A 22,336-nucleotide genomic window follows, 5' to 3' on the forward strand; every position below is an offset into this window, starting at 1 on the left:
TAAGCTCTGTAGCATGTGTGATAACTGCGTAACAGTGTAGTAGAAATAACTTGATAGGTAGGGGTTCTAATCTCATTACTAACTAGTGTGTGTGTGTGTGTGTGTGTGTGTGTGTGTGTGTGTGTGTGTGTGTGTGTGTGTGTGTGTGTGTGTGTGTGTGTGTGTGTGTGTGTGTGTGTGTGTGTGTGTTTGTAGGTGAAGCAGTTTTAGGCCATTCCCACCCACAACACTTCCCAGTGCCCTGTTTTATCAGTCCTGCTGCTATCATTCCCCTTACCAGCACCTTTGGCCAGTTGTCAGCCCGGTAAGCTCTGTAGCATGTGTAATAACTGTATGACACAGTAGTACAAATCACTAGCTGGGTTCTAATCTCAGATATGGCAAATGAGTGTGTCTGTATGTTTGTAAGAAGAAGTATTTTAATAAGTCTCCCACCCACTGCCCTACTTTATCACTCCTGCTGATGTCATTCCCCTTATCAGCACCTTTGGCCAGTTATCAGCCCAGTAAGTTCTGTAGCGTGTGTGATAACTGCATAACACAATAGTACAAATCAATAGCTAGACAGGGATTCTAATCTCAGATCTGGCAAATGAGTGTGTGTTTATGTTTGTAAGAAGTATTTGGATAAGTTCCCTAACCACTGCCCTACTTTATCACTCCTGCTGATGTCATTGTCCTTATCAGCACCTTTAGCCAGTTGTCAGTCCAGTAAGCTCTGTAGCATGTGTAATAACTGCATAACACAACAAAGCAAATCACTAGCTAGACAGGTGTTCTAAGCTCAGATCTGGCAAATGTATGTTTGTAAGAAGAAATCTTTTGATAAGTCTCCCACCCACTGCCCTACTTTATCACTCCTGTGGATGTCATTCTCCTTATCAGCACATTTGGCCAGTTGTCAGCCCAATAAGCTCTGTAGCACTTGCAATAACTGTGTAACACTATGGTACAAATAACTAGATAAGCAGAGGTTCTACTCTCAGATCTGCTAAATGTGTATGTGGGTGTCTAAGTGTGTGTGAAAGTGTATGAAGAAGTCAGTTTCCCACCCACTGGCATACTTTATCAGTCCTGCTGATGTCATTATCCTTATCAGCACCTGTGGGCAATTGTCAGTCCAGTAAGCTTTGTAGCACATGCAATAATTGTGTAACACTATAGTACAAATTACTAGATAGGCAGGTGTTCTACTCTCAGATCTGGCAAATGTGTGTGTGCAACTTTGTATGTTTGTAGGAAAAAGTATTTTGATAAGTTACACATCCACTGGCTTAATGTATCAGTCATGCTGATGTCACTCCCCTTATAAGTTCATAAGTGTGTACTAGGCTAATGGCCCTGGTGCCATTACAAGCCTAACCCATAGAAGTGCCCTGCCATTGTGCCACCCAATGTTAATTCCCAGCGACCCCATCAAGTAGAGCCACTGGAGTGATCCCTGGAGGTGAAAATTCTATTACCCATCCACTCATCAAGATATCTCTGAAACAGGGTCATCTAGGTGCTTTGCTTGACATGTATGGGAAGTCTATTCCTGGGCATGTCCAGTCTCTGGGTGAGAAGCCTGTCTCTCCAGCATGTTTTGTTGATTGTAGCAATGAGGTTGAGGTCCCTGCAGTGTGTGGTGCAGAGAGATTGGGATGTATTTAGATGTAGCATTTGTAAAAGAGCTGGGTCAGACATGTCTTTGCAAGTCAAGCAGAGATCATCTCTAACTAGGTGATATGAGACTGAGAATAGCTGGAGTCTCTTGAGTTTGTCTGTGTAGGACATGTGTTTAAAGCCTAAGTTCCACATTGTGAGGTACTTCTGTGGCCTTTTCAGGTGTTGCAGCTGTCTAGTGAGGTACATGACAAATGGGGCAGTATACTTGATGATTGGAGTGATGATAGACAGATCAATGACCTCCTTCTTCCTGGATGCAAAACCCTTGGTAATGAGATGTGCAACATAGAAGGATGTCCTGACCACAGTGGCAATGTGATGGTTAATGGAGAGATTGCTGTTAACCTGTGTCCACAGATCTCTTATAATGCCTACAGTATTCAGTGGGCTCCCATCAATGTGGTACTTAGTGGGAACTGAGATTTTACCAAAGGGGCCGATGATGCATTTTGTGGTGTTAAGCTTCAGGCCATGGTTTCCACACCAGTCAGTGGACTCAGTGAGGCCTTTCTGTAGGATGTCTGCATTACTTGTCGAGTTAATGATGGCTCACAGCTTGCAGTTGTCTGTGAACTTGTTCAGCCAGAGTTCCTTTGTGTTGGCCTGGTCTCCTGAGAAGTATATGCTGAGCAGGAGAGTAAACAGGACTGAACCCTGTGGGACTCCACTAATGACTGGCTGGCAGTCAGACTTGGAGCTTGCTACTTTCACACTGTGTGTTCTGTGAGCCAATTTACAACCTCCCTAATGATATAGGGGATGATGCCTAGTTTGGTGGGTTCATCCATAATTCCTGAGTGAGGAATGGTATCAAGAGCCTTGGTCAGATTGATGTAGACTGTAAGCATTGCCTTACTATCATACATAGCCCTTGTGACTGACTTAAAGATGTCAACCAGGTTGAGAAGGCATGATCTACCTTTCACAAAGCCATACTGTGTGGGGTCCACAGTTAAGAGATTACCTATATGTTTGTCGACCAGGTTCCTGATGATGCGCTCCATAGCTGTACATAGGTTCATAGGTTCATAGGTTCGTACTAGGCTATCTGCCCTAGGGCATTTATAAGCCTAGCCAGAGTGTGTGTGGCTTTCACCACCCCTTAGGATGAGAATACTATGCCCATTTAGGGTTTAGTTTACTGTGCCTCTGTCTAGTGGTGACACAGAGATGACCCAGAGGGTAAACCTACGAACTCCCATACACTTGTCAAGATTTCTCTTGAAGAGAGTTAGTGAGGGGCTCTGCCTAACATGGACTGGGATTCTGTTCCAGAGTGTAGGGAGCCTCTGGGTTATGAATCTGTCCCTCCAGCATGTCCTATTTATTTCTGTGTTGAGGTTCAAATCTCTTGCTCTCGTGGCTCTGGTGGATTTGGATTTTCTGAGGTGGAGCATGTCCATTAATTCTGGATTGGACATGGCCTTGTACGTCAGGCATAGATCACCTCTGAGTAGGTGGTATGCGACTGAATAGAGCTGGAGTTTCTTCAGTCGGGCAGCATATGACATATGTTTGAGACCCTTTATCCTCTTGGTGAGGAACTTTTAGGGTCTTTCCAACTGCTGCAGGTGTCGGGTAAGATACATCCCAAATGGGGCATTGTTCTCAATCATGGGCATGATAAGAGAAGAGTACAGGGGCACAATGACCTCTCTTGATCTAGATGTGAATCCCTCCATGATAAGATGGGCAATATAGAAGGTCTTCCTAACCACTTTGGCAATGTGAGTGTCAAATGAGAGGTTACTGTCAACTTGGGTCCCTAGGTCCCTGATTACCTCTTCCGTACTTAATGGATTACCACCTATGTGGTAATTTGTGGGTACTTTGTTTTTCCCAAAGGGTATGACTATACATTTTTTGGTGTTCAGCTTAAGGCCATGGCTCTGGCACCAATTATCCGTTTCTATGAGGCCTCTCTGAAGGATGCTTGTGTCCGCTGGAGTATCAATTATGGCGCCCTGTTTGCAGTCATCTGCAAACTTTGTCAGCCACAATCCTCCTATGTTTGCCTGCACCTTGGAAAAATAAATGCCGAACAAGAGAGGTCCCAGGACTGAGCCCTGTGGGACACCGCTTGTGACCGGCTTAGAGTCTGACATGGCTCCAGCAACTCTGAACCTGTGGGTTCTGTCCTTGAGCCAGTTTGCAACCCATCTTGTGACATATGGGTTTACATTTAAGCTGGTGAGTTTGTCTATGATGCCCGAGTGGGGTATTGTGTCGATGGCTTTTGCAAGGTCAAGGTAGGCTGTGTGAACTGCCTTACCCTCATCAATGGCCTTAGTGACTGTTTCAAAAAAGTCGACCAAGTTCAAAAGGCAGGATCTGCCCTTGACAAAGCCAAATTGGGTAGGATCCAATGTCTGTAGGTCCCCAATGTCTTTGTTTATGAGTTCCATAATGATCCTTTCCATAGCTTTGCAGACCAGGCTTGTCAAGCTTATGGGGCGGTAATTTCCAGGGTCCGTAGAAGCACTGCCTTTGTGGAGTGGGACCACTGTTGCTGTACGCCACTCTTTGGGTATGTATCCTGTAGTAAGGCTAAGATTAAACAGCAGCCTTATGTGCGGGTTTAGTTCCTCTTGGAGTTCATGTAGCACACAGCCTGGGACACCGTCCGGTCCCATTGATGCTGTGTTTTTAGCTTTGGAGAGGGCAGCTCTCACCTGAGCATCTGAGATGTTTGGGAGGCTACACTCTGCTGGGATAGATATTTCTCCTTTTGGGGGGGAGGGGGAGGAGAAATTTGCACTGAACCTGTCTGCCAGAATGTTGGCAATGTCTGTGGGTTCAGTGTATTTTGTGTCATTTTGGACTAACTCTGAGCATATCTGGGAGTTTCCACCCAGGATTCTAACATAGCTAAAGAAGGCCTTGTGATTGTCTTTTGCGATTTTTCTCTCAAAGTTGGCCTTGGATGATTTTATGAGTGATCGTAGTTTTTTGCTAGTACTGATCAGAGATGCCTTCCCTTTTAGGGATTTTGCTCTGTCATGTAGTAGCTTCCTCCTCCTGTTGTAAAGTTTGTTAATGGCTGGGGTCCACCAGACAGGGCGCCTGCCTTTGGGGGAATGGGTCTTGGTTTTATTTGGGATTGCATGATCCATGCATTCTTGAAGGTGCCTGTAGAAGGCATTTATAAAGGATTCAGTGGTGTGGGTTGTGGTTTCCACTGGCCCAGGGGCCTTGAAGTATACCACTTCAGTCTTAAGAAGTGTGAAGTTGGCTTTTGAGAAGTTCTTCACTGTGGTCTTTTGTGCAGGGGGTGGAGGCGGGATGTGGATTTCCAGTGAGATTAATTTATGGTCTGATCTCACCAATGAGGGGTATACTTCCGGTGTGGAGCATTTTGTCCCCATGTTTGTGATGATTAGGTCTAGTATATTATCTCCTCTTGTGGGAATGGTGACTAGTTGTTCCATCGCATTTGAGTTTATGAATTCTAGGAACCTTTGGGCTAGGATGTTGGGGCTTGAGTAATGCTCCCAGTCTATGTTTGGGTAGTTGAAGTCTCCCAATATGATGGTATTTGTAGAGACATTCATACTCTCTAGTGTCTTCAGGAAGGCTGAGTGGGGTTCCTGAGTTTGAGAGGGTGGTCTGTAGCATGCTACAAACTGTAGGGCAGTTTTGCCTATGGTGAGATGCACCTGGATGGTCTCCGATGCTTCGTGCATTGCTACTAACCTGGAGGTGTAGGTATCTTTGATGAATATGGATACTCCCCCTCCTTTTGTGGTTCGGTCCAAGTTTTGGGGCCGGAACGCATGATATGAGGTAAAATCTGGTAGTGCAGGGGTGCTCTCAGGAGCCTTGAACCAGGTTTCAGTCACTGCACAGACATCGATGTTCTCCTTACTGAGGAGGGCTTCGAGAGCGTGCATCTTGAGGTTTAGACTTTTGGCATTGAGCAGCATTACCCTTAGTTTTTTTCCACTTGTGTTTTCTAGGGAGGTAGGTTTGTCTTTTGAGCCTTGCCTAAAAAAGGCACTATGGGGGTGGCAAGAGCCTTGGCCAATATCCGGAAGCCCAGGGGTGACAGGTGCAAGCCATCCCTTGCGAAGCAGCGTGGCTTGTCAAGCATGTCATCCCAAGCAGACAGACATTGGATCCCCTTAGAATGACACCAGTAGTTAAGCCAATTGTTAAAACTGATCATTTTGTCTTTGTACTGTGGCATCATTCTTGGTGAGGGTAAGATGCTGCTCAGGGTCAGGGTCATATCGGCCTGGGCTACATAATCAGAGAGCTCCTCTATGTCTCTTTTCATGTAGTCCAGGGAGGTACGTCTCAGGTCGTTCACACCAGCATGGAGAATGACAGAGTCATATTTGTACTTGCTTTGGAGTGACCTGAGTGCTTGTGTTATGTGGCAGTCGAGATACAGTAATTAAAACGAAAGCCAGAAAAAATACTTAAACATATCAGACTCGTCAGGCTAAAGGACCGATAATTCCCAGGGTCTGTAATTGCCATACCTTTATGGAGAGGGATGACTGTAGCAGTGTACCATTTGGGAGGGACAAAGCCTGAGGTGAGGCTGTGACTGAACAGGGCACACAGATGTGGTGCCATGTATCTTCGTAGTTCATGTAGAACACAGCTAGGGATAATGTGAGGTCCTTTGGAAACTGTATTCTTGTCCATGGACAATGCAGGTGTAACCTGGGTGGCAGTAATCCTGGGTGCCTGGCATTTTTCTGGCATTCTGATTGTTCCACTGGGGGAGGGAGGGAGGGGTAAATCTGGCACTGAATGTGTTGGCAAGAATGTTGGCAATATCTGTTGGTTCAGTATAGGAGGTAGCATTGTGCAGTAACTCATAGCACTTCTGGGTATTGGCGTGGAGGTTCTGGGTGACAGTAGTATACTGCTCAGGGCTACTGTCGTACCTGACTGGCCCACATAATCTGAGAGCTCCACCATGACTCTTTTCATACAGTCAATGGAGGTGCTTTTCAGGTCATTTGCACACACATGGACAATGACAGACTGATACTTGTACTTGTTGTGGAGTGACCTGACTGGGTGTGTTATGTGTTGGATTCTGGCACCTGATAGGCAGCTGACTGTTACCTCCTCCATGTTCAATGCATTGAGTGGGACATCTGTGTGCTTCACTATTGAGTCACCTATGATTACTGTATCAGGCAAGGTGGTTGGCCTTTGGGGCTTAGGTTGAAGGGCACACTTTGTAGGTGAGATATGTGCCCTGTGGTTTGTGCTGTGTTGTAGTGTTTGAGTGGATAACTGTCTTGGTCATCTCTGCTGTTTGGGTAAATGTCTATTGAGTGCCTCTGTGAAGGTGGGTGTGTGGTTATGTGAAGGTGGGTGTGTGGTTATTGTTTGTATGTCAGAGCTATGATAGTGGGTGTTCTGGAGGGGTATGTGCTCCATGTGGTGTGTTGCAGGTGTTGACTCTTCTCCTCTTGACCAGCTAGTCCAGTCTTCACTGGAGAGTGCATATCTTCAAATTTGGTGATATAGGGGTATATTTCACAAGTCTGAGTGTTGGGAGTTTAAAGAAGAGGGTTGTCTGTGTACATGAGGCAGAATGCCCAAGTGCACCAGGTTAATTGGCAAAAGTACAGAGAACTGCACTTTAATCATGCCAGGAGGGGTGGTCATAACTATTAATTACTAGAGATAATGCCTTGAGAAATGACTACTGCTAATGGCTCTCAGGTGTGCTAGAATAATTTGTAAAAAAAAAAAAACCTGTTGAAGTGCAAAACTATTAAGCTATTTGAAATGCAGGAGAGAAAGAACTAGCAAGATCTATGGAGAAAACTGAAGGCAGACTTTCTGGCACCTGTAACAGTTTACCTTAGCTGCGCAGTTTATCAGCACCTTTAGCCAATTGTCAGCCCAGTAAGTTCTGTAGTGCATGTGATGAATGTGTAACACTGTAGTACAAATAACTAGATAGGTAGGGGTTCTAATCGCAATACTGGCAAGTGTGTGTGTGTGTGTGTGTGTGTGTGTGTGTGTGTGTGTGTGTGTGTGCGTGTGCGTGTGCATGCGTGTGTGTGTGTGTGTGTGTGTGTGTGTGTGTGTGTGTGTGTGTGTGTGTGAATCATACACTGTGTGTGTTATACCATTTTGAGTTGTGTACCACCCTGTAAACTTCCTATCACCCTACTTTACTAGTCCTGCTGATATCATTCACCTCAGAAGTGCCTTGGGACTAGGTGAAATTAAGTACGCTCTGTAGCATGTCTGATAACTGTGTAACACTATAGTAAAAATAACTAGATAGGTAGGAGTTCTAATCTCGGTCCTGAGAAATGTAAACGTGTGTCTGTGTGTGAGTGTGTGTATATCTGTAGGTTAAAGTATTCTGTGGCTGTCCACAACCAGTACATCTTAACGTGCTATGCTCCGTGGTGTGTGTGATAAATGCGTAACATTGTAGTAGTAATAACTAGATAGGTAGGTGTTTGAATCTCAGTCCTGGCAAGTGTGTGTGTGTGTGTGTGTGTGTGTGTGCGTGTGTGTGTATGCGTGCGTGTGTGTGTGTGTGTGTGTGTGTGTGTGTGTGTGTGTGTGTGTGTGTGTGTGTGTTTCATTGTGCACCATATCCATTGGGGGGTAGGTTTTGCAATTTTTTTGTCTGGTCCCCCCAGTTCACATCCAAATGTCCACTGTACAGGGCCCACTGTTGTCAACCACTGTAGTGGTAGCTGTGGACACTCTGCAGCCCTATAATGTTGTCAACCACTGTAGTGGTAGCTGTGGACACTCTGCAGCCCTATAATCTGTGGGTCATGTGAAATAACTATGTAAGAGTATGGACTCAAAATCAAAATAGGTGGGGCTTCTAATCCTTTGATACCATTCCCCACTCAGGAATCATAGACAAACAACACCATCTAGGCATCAACCCCTATTTCACTAAGTGGGTTACAAACTGGCTCATGCATGGAACCCACAGTGTGAAGGCAATGGATTCCATGTCAGACTGCCAACCAGTCATGAGTGGATTACCACAGGGTCTGGTCATGGGTCCTCTCGTGTTTGCTATGTATGCCTCTGACATCCAGACCAACACGAAGGGACCCTGGCTGACAATGTTTGCAGACAATTGCAAGGTGGGTGCTATGTCTACATCCCAATATAATGTTGACATCCTGCATAAAGTCCACACTGAGACCTCTGACTGTTGTCAGAACACTGGCCTTAGGCTGAATGGAAAGAAGTGTGTTGCAATCCGCTGCGGAATCAATGTGGTTTCCATAAATTAACACATTGTTGGTAGTCAGATGGACACAAAAGTCCTCATAGGAGCACAGGTTGACAGTGACCTCTCTTGTGACTGCCAAATTGCTACTGTGGACAGAAATACCTTCTATGTGGCACATCTCATATGTAAGGGTGTTTCATCCAGGAAGGAAGAGGTCAATGTCTCCCTCTACTCTCCCCTCATTAGGCCAATCAGTAGGTGCAATGTCTCATTTGCCATGAAGCTCGCTAGACACCTGCAACAACTATGGAGGCTGCAAGTGTATCTCACAAATAGGACTCTAGCCCTTAAACAACTGTCCTAAATAGACAGAGTCCAATACCTCCAGGTATTCTCAGTCATGTCTTGGCTATTTACAGACAATCCCTGCTTGACTTGACAATGCCATGTCTGGTCAGCTGTGTTAGGAATGCCATATCTAGTGAAACTCCAATTTGTATGCACCACATGCCAAGGATACCTCAACCTCATTACCACAATCAACAGAACATGGTGGGGGACAGGTCCATAACCCGGTGACTGACCATGTTATGCAATATATGTCACATGCATGTCAATCAGAGCACCTCACTGGCCCACTTCAAGAGAAATTTGGATGAGTGGACGGGGAATTTAACTGTCACTCTGGGCATCACTCAAGTGGCAATAGTCAATAGACGCACTGGCAACAAATGTCAGGTCTTATGATGCCAGGGTACTCCCATGGGCTAGGCCTGTCATGGCTCCATGCCCATTAGCTTGGTACACACATATGAACACATGATCCTATGAATCTCAGTAGTGGAAAATGTGTATGTGTGTGCATTACTGTCTATACTAGTGTTTGTTAGTGTGTAAACTTGTGGGTGAAAGTACTTTGAGGCCCTTCTCACTCAATACACTCCCCATTGCCATACTTTTCAAGGGCTGGTGATGTTCTTCACTTTAAATGTACCTTGTAACACATTTCACCCTATAGGCTTCCTGGTGCTTGTGTTAACTGCGTAACACAATAGTACCAATAGCTACATAGGTAGGGGTTGCAAACTGAGTCCGGGCAAATGTGTAAGTGTGTGTGTGTGTGTGTGTGTGTGTGTGTGTGTGTGTGTGTGTGTGTGTGTGTGTGTGTGTGTATGTGTGTTTGTGTGTGTGTGTGTGTGTGTGTGTGTGTGTGTGTGTGTGTGTGTGTGTGTGTGTGTGTGTGTGTGTGTGTGTGTGTGTGTGTGTGTGTGTGTGTGTGTGTGTGAGCAGTATCCTGTGTTTGAGTAAGTACTATATCCAATATCCAATGGGGGTGTGAGTTTTACATTTTTAGACCATGGTACTCCCAGTACATGTCCCAAGGTCCACTGTATGAGGCTGACTGTCTCCATTAACCATAGAAGTATCTGATGACACTCTTCAGCCTAATAAGGGCCATGCTGTGTGCAGGAACTGTGTAACAGTATGCTGCAACAACAAATAAATAATCCCAAACTCTTATGACAAAAGAACAAAGAAATACCAGTGAATAACAGCTCTACTTTCCACCAAAGATTTTTTTATTACACAAACAGAATTTCTCTTAGCACCTCGGCCACAGCCTTTACAGAGTAAAAAACTTCTCCTTCTAAAATCCTTCAGTATATACCCTCCTAGGCATATTCCATTTCAATTAATTAATTACATTACAAATTAATAAAATACTCTTCAATCATTATTTAATATCATCTCTACATTAAACTTTGCCAGTTACATTCCTTATTCAAGCCTCTTGGTTGCAAGGTATATTTCATTATAAGAATTGAATCCTTTCTCCTCAGTGCATACTTTAACACATCTGCATTTCCATACTGATATGCTACTTGTTCTAAAACTGTCACCTTCATTTCCTTTATTTCCCCTCCATGTACTGTATTAAAATGTTCCGCTATTGGACTCATCATTTTTTTATTCTTAACATCCCTTTTATGTTCTTTTATTCTTTCTGCTAAACTTCTTTGTTTCCCCTATATAACACTTACCACATGGACAACTTATCATGTAAATTACCCCTTTACTTAAACAAGAATATGTTCCCAACATATCAAAACTTTTCCCTCTTATGTTCTCTACTTTAGTTGTTACATGCTGACAAACGGAACATTTTCCACAAGGAAACATCCCCCTTGTGGTAACATTGTTCTCAATTTTCTCCATTGGTCTTATGTATTTCCCACGTACCAAGAAATCTTTGAGATTCCACCCCCTTTGATAAGAAACTCTCAATTCTATTTTTGATAATGAGGGCATCTCTTTTTTAATTTGTTTCCAGTAACCCTTAACTAATTCATTAAGCTTTTTAGAAAAAATAGTATATTTAGTAACAAAGAACATTTCAAAACTCTCTATAGAATATTTGAACATTAATGGATATAAAATTAAATTTGATGGAGTTCAAATAGGTTTAAAAATCTATTTTTTAGATATAACATTAAGTGGAAAAATACGAGAAAGAATTCACACTACTATATATAGAAAATTTAATCAAGTTAATAGGATGTAGCATGCTACCAGCTGCCATCCGAGTCATACTCTGAAATCTATTCCTTTTGGAGAAATGTTGAGGATAAAAAGGCTGTGTAGTAATATAAACGAGGCACGTGAAGAAGCTAAAGGAATAGTGACTAACTTTATTGACGGGTTATAATCCAGAAGAAGTATATAAAGGTTACACAAAAATTTATAAGAATAAACGCATAAGGATACCAGGAGAAGCTATAATACAGAATGAAGTTAAGGAAAGTGCAGAAGAAAAGGACAGTTCTGAAATGTTCTTTGTGACTAAATATACTATTTTTTCTAAAAAGCTTAATGAATTAGTTAAGGGTTACTGGAAACAAATTTAAAATAGAGGTGCCCTCATTATCAAAAATAGAATTGAGAGTTTCTTATCAAAGGGGGTGGAATCTCAAAGATTTCTTGGTCTGTGGGAAATACATAAGACCAATGGAGAAAATTGAGAACAATGTTACCACAAGGGGGACTTTTCTTTGTGGAAAATGTTCCATTTGTCAGCATATAACAACTAAAGTAGAGAAAATAAGAGGGAAAAGTTTTGATACGTTGGGAACATATTCTTGTTTAAGTAAAGGGGTAATTTACATGATAAGTTGTCCATGTGGTAAATGTTATATAGGGGAAACAAAGAAGTTTAACAGAAAGAATAAAAGAACATAAAAGGGATGTTAAGAATAAAAAAATGATGAGTCCAATAGCGGAACATTTTTATACAGTACATGGAGAGGAAATAAAGGAAATGAAGGTGACAGTTTTAGAACAAGTAGCATATCAGTATGGAAATGCAGATGTATTAAAGTATGCACTGAGGAGAAAGAATTCAATTCTTATAATGAAATATACCTTGCAACCAAGAGGATTGAATAAGGAATGTAATTGGCAAAGTTTTATGTAGAGATGATTTTAAATAATGATTGAAGAGTATTTTATTAATTTGTAATGTAATTAATTAATTGAAATGGAATGTGCCTAGGAGGGTATATATTGAAGGATTTTAGAAGGAGAAGTTTTTTACTCTGTAAAGGCTGTGGCTGAGGCGCTAAGAGAAATTCTGTTTGTGTAATAAAAAAATCTTTAGTGGAAAGTAGAGCTGTTATTCACTGGTATTTCTTTGTTCTTTTGTCGTAAGAGTATGTAACAGTATGGACTGACTGACGAGATAGGCAGGACTGCTAACCTCAGGTCTGGCAAATGTGTGTATGACTGTATCTCTGTTGGTCATTGTGTATATTTCTGTAGGATATAGTATTTTGAGTCCATTCTCACCCAGTACAGCTCCCATTGCCATATTGTACAAGGCCTGGTGATGTTGTTCACCTTAGAGGAACTGTGGAACACACTTCACTCTACAAACTCTGTGGCCGGTGCACTAAATGCCTAACACTTTAGTAGCAATAACTGGATAGGTAGGTGTTCTAATCTCAGACTTGGCAAATGTGTGTGTGTGTGTGTGTGTGTGTGTGTGTGTGTGTGTGTGTGTGTGTGTGTGTGTGTGTGTGTGTGTGTGTGTGTGTGTGTGTGTGTGTTTGAGTGAGGAATATATACATTGTGTAACCAAGTTTTAAAATTGTAGGCCATCGTACTTCCAGCACACATCCTACATTCCACACTACAAGGGTCACTTTTTACATCAACTGTAGAGGTATCTGTACACACACTGCAAACCTATACACCCCTTGCTGTGTGCAACAGCTATGTAAAAGTATGGAATGAGCAGTTAGAGAGGCAGGGCTCCTAATCACTGTACTGGCACACTTGCGTGTGTGCACTGGTGTGTATAGCAGTGTTTGGGAATGTGTACAGTCATGCATGTCATTAGTATGAAGCCTGTCACATCCACTACATCACCCATTCCCCATACCTTACAATGGCATGGGAATGTTATTTACTATAAATGCACTTTGGAAAATCAACACACTATGGATCTGTGCCACCTATGATACTACTACTAACTAGATGGGTAGGGTTCAAACCCAACACTGGCAATTGTGTGTGTGTGTGTGTGTGTGTGTGTGTGTGTGTGTGTGTGTGTGTGTGTGTGTGTGTGTGTGTGTGTGTGTGTGTGCATGTGTGTGCATGTGTGTGAACAGTATTCTCTATGTGTTGGGTCAACACAATACCCTCTGAGTGTGTGGGATTTACAAATTTGAGGTGTGTTCCACCCACTACACTTACCATTGTCCACTGTACAAGAGCTGTTGATGTCAGCTACCATACACTTACCTGTATACACCCCTCAGCCCTATAAGCTATATGCACATGCAATAACTGTTAGACCTGTTAATTCTGTACAGCTGTACCCTGGATATGACAGACTCAGTGTGTTATCCCACTGCCATACCCCTTGTAGATAATCTCTGCAGGGCCACATCCTGTTAACACACAGACACCTAGAACATAAACAGAATACATTATGGAGACCAAATTCAGTCAGTATTAATAACAACAATAATGTATCATGGCTGGACAGCTACACACTCTGACATGTAACCATTAAACATGCTGGCTGACAACACTTTACACATCATTACATTGCTAAACTTTACTAAATTCACCCTTTGTATCAGAACCATATTAGCATATCCCTGCATAAATGGTATGGATGACAGGGATGTGGCACAGGTATCATCATATGCACAGAGTGTGCTATGGGTTTGCCTGAAGCCTAGGCTGGGCCATTTGGTCGACATCATATGTGTGTGTGTGTGTGTGTGTGTGTGTGTGTGTGTGTGTGTGTGTGTGTGTGTGTGTGTGTTTAGGGGGTGTTCATTAAATGGGCCATGCAGAGGTGGTGTAAGTCTGGAGGTGACCTGGCTTTGATGTTTATGTATGTGTGTATTGATACACACAGTCCAGCAATGTGGCTGCCCTACACAGGGGTATGTTGGACAGCTGTGCACCGTACATGGCAGGGTGTGCAGTTCACCATCTCAGACCACAGACATGGGAACTGGGCCTGCCAGGGGACCCACTGGCACCAGCAGGCACAAGGAGAGATGCAGTACTACTCCCTGATGGTGACTGCTGTCTGCTGAAACCACATCCCTGTTGGGACTGGCCAGGACCATGTGCGCATGGCCTGCTGTGTTGTGGCATGGGCAGCAACCCTCCTGCAGTCATGCTGCTGCTCCTGCCACTACAGGAGCAGGAAGTCCAGTGGTGGCTGGTGACTTCAAATCAAAAGGGAGGGGACAGGTGAATGGGTGGGGTCAATGGGAAGTGGTGTGGCCAACTTGAAAGGGGAGGAGCTATGCTCAAAACAACAAAAACTGTAACTTTAATTAAATACGCTGCCCTGGGTGCCAAACCGTCATTATTTGAGTCCAATCAAGACAAAATGAAGTGGAGAAGAAAAAAAAAAATATTTCAATGCATTGGCTGCATAACAGCTTACTTAATATCTAGATGGAAACAAAAAGGTTGTGAGGCATGAAAAAAAATACTTGTTAAATACATTATTTGAATACCAGTCAAAATCAAGTATAAGAAAAACAAGCAGCACTCAACTCAAACCACTTCTTCTTGCACTGCAGTTCTAATTATAATTTATATTCAGCTTTGTTAAAGTACCAAGTAACATGCTGAAAGTAGCAATCTCTGTGATACCCTCACTTGTAAAAATGTTTCTTATCCAAAAAAGACCTGCTGCCTGACAACTATTTACTTGTTTCATGGGGAAAACATGATCAAAGTAAAAAATGAAAGGCAAACAAGAAACAAGATCAAGATACATTGCTTAAAGGATTACTGCACAGGTAATGGACCACTCATGATAGATCGGCATTCTGTTTGGTTTACAGGTAAAGCCTGCAAAGATGACTGCAAGTCTCCAACAAATATAATGAGCTTCTTAAAATAATGTAATCCTGTCCTTTATTACAAATACTGTCATATGCATTTCAATACCCAAGGCTTATACATTATCTAGTTATGTAAGTATTCTCTGCATGGCAACAACAGAAAGGCTTTCAATGTTGGCAGTTCATTAACAGTATGCTTATTAAAGTTTACTTGCATCTTAAAATCTCAGACAAGCTTACCTGATGGTCATTAAAGCATTGCCACTTAAACACAGAGCAACATGCACTTTCTGAGTAATAATAAGCATAAATCAACAGTATAAAAATATGACAGAACCCAGAACATTCTGCAAAATCAAGGACAGAATAAAAGTAGCACTTGTGTCTACCTTGGATGGGGGGATACTCTGCACATTTACACTGCATAACTGCTCCTTGCCTTGCTTGGACACATCCAGAGTCATTACATGGAGGAGTGGGGTGCAACAAGTATGTCACAATTTGAAATGTCTCTGGCTGACTGTGATGGCCCTGACACATTTATCATACCTCTCAACCTCAGAACAAGAAATATGGACAGAGCCATACATAGAAGTGGGAAAAAGGCCAAAAAATAAAGACAATTTTTAAATATTGCTCTTATAAACTTAGAAAGATAATAGAATAGTTGGTCTTTCATTAGTATGAATTTTCTTAAAGGTACGAAATCTGAAACTCAAATGTTTGTCATTATTTTCTAACTTCAGTCTTTAATGATTTGCCACTAATTTGCCAAAAAAAACACAATTTTATGAAAAATGGACCAAAAATGTGATGCAAAAAATATAAAATAGCCACACAATACAGCTGGGAACCTGTCAAAGAAGAGATACTTTTTTAATATTAGTACTGCTAACTTGAGCAGCTGACAAAAATAAAATAATCTACATGCATTTCTGAAATAAAAGTAATATATAACATTGATTATTACAGTTATTTCTTAATTGCAAGCCCTCCACGTTTTCTTCCAAATTTGCCATTTTGCAGCGGGATTATTAGGGGAAGAGCAACATTTTGAGTCAATATCGGGGACAGTTGAAAGGTTGGATATGCCTAATTCTATAAAGCAATGTATTTGCATGTACTTCTCAACCTGATAATGCAGGAAATCTGGACAAGGCCAAATATACTGGGGGAACATATAAACAGTACTATAAATTGTTGTATAAACTGAGACAATTGATAGAATAACAGGTCTTGCTTTAGCATGCATTTTTCTGAAGGTTATGAAGTCTGAAACTCAGTGTCTGTCATTATTTAGTGACTTAATTCCTAAATTATTTTCCAGAAAACCACAAATTTTATGAGGAACAAACCAAAAATAAGAAACAAAAATCTATTCAGTCTGTGAAAATCTGGACAGTTGAGAGGTATAGTTCAAAGGGGGCTGTCTTTGAGTTTGCCGCCCTTCCCCCTCACAAAATCATGGTCGAATGGAGCCTCCCCCCTGCAGCCATTCCAATGAACCATTACTTGGTTATTTCACGCCATTTATCATAAACACTAATGTGCATACTGCTTTACTTCTACAATGATTTGGACTTCATTTGAAAGTTTTATTTTGCATTTTACAGCACAAACACTAAGACATCTGCTAAATAAAGCAATGCAATCTCACAATGAAAACAGACTTAGCATTAAAACTTCTCTGCCCTTGAAACTCACATTCATTGAAACAGCATTGAAACTCACATTCTAAGAAAATACATTTTGCTAGTGGCAGATAAAGATTAACTTTGGGCTGTTTTCAAATCATAGGCCCTTTGCACATGGAACATACACGTGGTCTTTGATACACCTTCCTGATTGTATTAAATTATATTCCTTGTACAATATAGTACAGTTGTTAGAGGGCGTTTTAAATTTGTTTTGAACATTTTTCCAGTAAACAATGAAACAAAATGCATGCACCAATAATGACAAAATTGCCCGATTCAGAACATTTCTATCATAAAAGTCTACTCAAACTTCTACAGTCCACCAGTATCAGTAAATATGCACAATCTCTGAAGAAGTAAAAGTCTTTTAAATAATTCCACATTAAAGAAATCTGTAACTAATGAAGAGGTTGCTGCTAGCAACCAACTTTATATTTCAATGTTTCATCTACAAATAAAGTGCCTGTTGCCCTTGAGGAATAAATTGCCTAAGTTGCATTAAAATATGATAAGCTAGTAATATTGCAATAGGGAATGGATGGCAAACTGATAATGGGTTCATAGTTACTAGGTATCTTCACCAAAAAAGACTGCAGCAGCCACTCCCTTTACAACACAGTACAATATCAGCAATCCATCTATCTACTGTGGGAGTAGAACCCACAGCCTTCTGCATCAAAAGCAAGTGCACTACCTATTGTGCTACTAACAATACAAGCAGATGCAGCATAAGCAGCACTAAACTTTTTTTCCCCTGCAGCTCTCAGCTTCTTGTAAATTCTACTTGACAATCAGCTGCATCTCTAAACTTTGCAGCACAAGAAATCTGGAAAAATCCAAAATTTAGGGGGGGGGGCAAAAAATCAAAAAACAGGGACACATTTTAAACATTGCTTGTATGTTGGAAAGTTGTTAGAATAAAACGCTGTGTTACCACCATACATTTCACTGCCAAGTATTGAACCCAACACCCTGTGCAAAACAGTCAGAGCAATGTACCACTATGCTAAATAATCTCCTGTGTGAAAGAAAGGAAGATTGAAACTTAAATGGCTACCATTTAGTGAACTCAGTTCTCATCATAGCTGTCAACATCTTAGCACAAAACACATGAACAAAGCCAATAATGGGGAATACAGCCCCCAATCATATTCAGTGAGTTCAGTTTTCACCAAAGCTCTCAACCTTGGCACAAAAAACCTGGACGAAGCCAATAATGGGGGAATTCACTCCAAAAATTAGGGACAAATATCCATTGAGGACACCATTGCAACCCCACACAAACACAGGGAGGACATGCAGACTCCACACAGAAGGCATCCCAGCCAAGAATCAAACCAGACAACCTGTAGCTGTCAGGCAACAATGCAACCACTGCACCACAGCACTACTGGCTGTGTTAAGTAACAAAAATACGGAAGCCACAGATTTTATGAGGAACAGAACAGAACACGTATGAGTAAAAAATATGCAATGTTTTACAAATGGTGGTGGGTAGGGAATTCAGGCTCTTACCACTTAGTACCCAAGGTACAGGGTTCAAGCATTATTCTCTACCCACCACCATGTAGCAACTGGGGCATTTCACACACACACACCCTACCTATTTCTAGCAGATCTGATCCTTGGCAGCTATTAAGTTCTCTGTAGCAGCTGAATCTGTCCCTGCAAGCAGCCTGATCCTCAATGGCTCCTCTGTTACAACCCACACAGGCTGTCCTGGGTTTCAACATGAGTAGGCTGGAGCCTGTCGTTGATGCAGTCTGGTTGTCTTCTGGGCTGGCAGGGTGGAGTTCCTTTCCTTCTCTATCTGGACCGCCTAACAGAGCAGTCTGGAGCTTAGGAACTAAGCATGCATGCATGCATGCATGGAGTTACAGCAGTCAGGAACTCAGCACTCATGCGTGGAGTCCTGTTCTGGGACTTGTGAATTGTTTTTTATTTTTAATTTTCTACAATTTATTGACAGGACAATGGTACAATTTATTTTGACAGGTGGGGGGGCTGCAGTCCTGCAGTCCTATAGCACGAGCTGCCCCTGAGGAAGCTGCAGTGCCATGTGGACCCTCAGCTGTTCGTGCTGCTGTCCTATGTCCACGTGGCCAATGGCCAACTCCCACCACATGCTCTAACACAGACATTCCACAGTCAAGGATTGACATTCCATGGTTGAGGATTGCCACCATCTCACCCAATCGTCTATCCATGACCTTAGCATAATAACAGTGGGCATCAGCAAGATCATGGATGTTGTCATGCATAACAGGGAGTGTTGCATTCGTGACCCTGAAAATCTGTCTGGTGTTACATTCATTACATGCTTGTGCCTCCATGATGGTCTGAAACATGCATCTGGTGACACCTGCTGTGGCAATTGTGACAGGGGCATGATGGGCAGCAGTCCTTCTTTGAGCACCCCTGTCCATCTTCCTGTGTGGGACCTTGCTGTTATCTGCCTATGGCTGGTGTTTACAGACACACTTGCCATACTCATCACACTTGCCTGTCCCATGTCACCACCTGCCAACTGTCCACTATTTATGGCCACTGGTGATGGGGTATGTCTGGGCATTGTGACTGTGTACGGGGATAGGGTGGACAACAGTGGGATGCTAAACAATAGTACAGATTCAGCCCTTGACAATCCAGCCTCCTCACTATGGCTATCATCATTATCAGAGTCTGCAGAGACAGTGACATCAGTTTCCAAGCAGGCGGGACCCCGATCCCCAGTGCAACCTGTGAGGGGAAGACAATATATGTAAATTAATACCTGTACATTATCATTGGCTGCCACGCACAAAGACATGCACACAGACATACACACAGACACTTACAGGTGAGGTGGCAGAAAGCTATTATACAGACCTCACATTACCCAAAAGGCGACATGCATGACACACAGCCATCAATGTCATGCATTGCAGCCATTCTTAATCCTTGTTACTAACAATATACATCTCTGGGATGCATGAGTACTGTTAGTAGGCGAAGTCCATTCCCCTAGCACACACTGCACCCATGTACACATTACTGCTGTTCACCTGTATAGCACAGTGGCAACTACTGTAGACCATGCCTCACAACTGTACAAATCATTGAAGAATGTGTAGCTGTCTGGCACATATATTTGCTCTGTTCCTCACAACCCCTATGTTTTTGTCTGACACATAACTGGGATGATATGAGGATTGATGTCACTAGTTAATGACTTACATTTGATTTGCAGACCTCATCACCAGCACTGAATGTATGTTCAAACAAATCCTGTTACACCAACAACCTTCTAAGCTTAACATGGATATGATAAATGTACACACCCCTGTTAACATGCCAGGCTCAATGTATTATATAAAATGAAACCACAATACTCTATTCAAAAACATTACCCACCTTAAATGTGACATATGACCTGTGTAATCCAATCGAGAAACAAACAGATGTGTTATTTGTGAACTATATTGAGTGAGATGCGTACAATATGGTGTGGACACCCTTAAACTAATGTTTTTTTGAAGGACATGTTAAGTGAACTACAGCAGTCACACTTCCTGGGAAGGGGTATATCAGCATGGCACATCTTGACTTGGCATTATTTGGACACTCTTCCCTGCAAAATTCCTCCGACTCTGTCAGCTGGCAAGACCAGCTCATGTGCACAGACCTTGGAGGTCACACTGGGGGTTTACTATTGGTATTAAGTCTGGCCTTTGTCTGGCCCATTTCATTCCCTTGATTGTATTCAGGTGGATCCATTCTTAGGTAGCTTTGGATGCATGCTTCAGGTCATTGTCGTGTTGGAAGCTGAAACCCCTCTCCATCCTCAGCCATCTTGAAGATGTTTGACGGCTTTGGCCCTCACGTGAGTATTATTTGGAACTCTTCATAATTCCCTCCACTGTGCTTACAGGCCTAGTTTCAGCTAATGAACAGCAAACCCACAGCAGGGCACTGCCACTAGCGAGCTTCAATATGTGGATGGTGGTCTTCAGGTGAAGTGAGGTGTTGCTTGTGCACCACACATAACTTTAGGGATAGTGGCTGTAAGTTTGAACCTTGGTCTCATTACACTATTGCACATTTCAACACATCTTTGGGAGACTTCATGTTATGTTTTTCTACTTGTACATAGCCCCTGGATGGTGTGTGGTGTAGGTAAATGCTTCTGTCTACTGACACTACCTCATAGGCCAGACTTATGCAGAATCCGGGTAATTGTTGCCACATGTACTACACAATCAGTACTTGCCAGAGATTCCTGCAACTCCCTCATTATTGCTTCATGTCTCCTGTCAGCCTCCCTGGCCAGTTCTCGACATGTCTTTTCATCTGTTTTGGAAGGACATCTGGTTCTTTTCAAAAGCACTGTTGTCCCATATTTAATCCCCCTCTTTATGACTGTCTCCACTGTGCTCCATGGTATATGCAATGCTGTGGTAATGTTGTATCCTACTCCTGACTGATACCTTTCAAATATGAGATCCATTTGATGCTTTGTAAGATGTGTGCAAGCCATGGCTGCTTCTGTTATAGGCAGCTGAGCAAATGTCATGAATGCACTGCTCGGACAGTGGATGGTTATTTGTTGTTACATTCAGTCCCTGTACTTGATGGCAGGTGTGTACCCAAGCAGAGAGAATGTTGTCAGTACATCACAAGCTGCTTCCACAATGTTATTTGGAGGGTGTGCATACATATGCATCCAGTAATGTAAGGTTTGTATACCCCATATTTTCTGCCCTAACATATTTTTCTGTTTTACAAGCTACTTGTTCATGTTATGGTCACAATACAGGTCGGAAAAGGTGTGGAATGTAATATTGTGGTCTTTCGTTGTATATATCAGAAACACTTGGCATCTTAACAGGGATGGGTACACTGTTACATCCACTATATAGGACTAATGTTTCATACATGTACCTACCGTAGCCCATTTGTTCCCCCAGTTTGTTGGTCTCTGTCCAGACATCTTGCACTCACAGGTTGTGAGGTATGCTACAGAAATGTTACATACCCTTCAGACAGGCCCCTGTGGTGACCACTCTGATGCACTGCACTTAACACCACTACAAGTGAACATGGGCATGTGTGACAGTTGTGTGCATGTGAAATAGCATAGCCTTAACATGCCTGGAGGATTGGCAAAGCAGAACAAAACAATTCCATACTCACCAGCTACAGGCTGCTGTCTCACTTGTAGACCAGAGGGACCTAAATAGTTGTGGGAGATAGGTACTGTTAGCAGACTCACATATGGCCTTGATATAGGGTGGAAGCAGCATTTCTGCACATTAACAGTACAACCCTCAACACTATGAAATGTGCTGCCCATCACCATAGATGTGCACCTCTGTGCATTACAAAACCCTGTCCACAACTGCTATCTTATCGGACATATGCATGTT

Source organism: Protopterus annectens, chromosome 10.part0, assembly GCF_019279795.1.
Source record: "Protopterus annectens isolate FY-2018-M chromosome 10.part0, PAN1.0, whole genome shotgun sequence".
Taxonomy (NCBI): Eukaryota; Metazoa; Chordata; order Ceratodontiformes; family Protopteridae; genus Protopterus; species Protopterus annectens.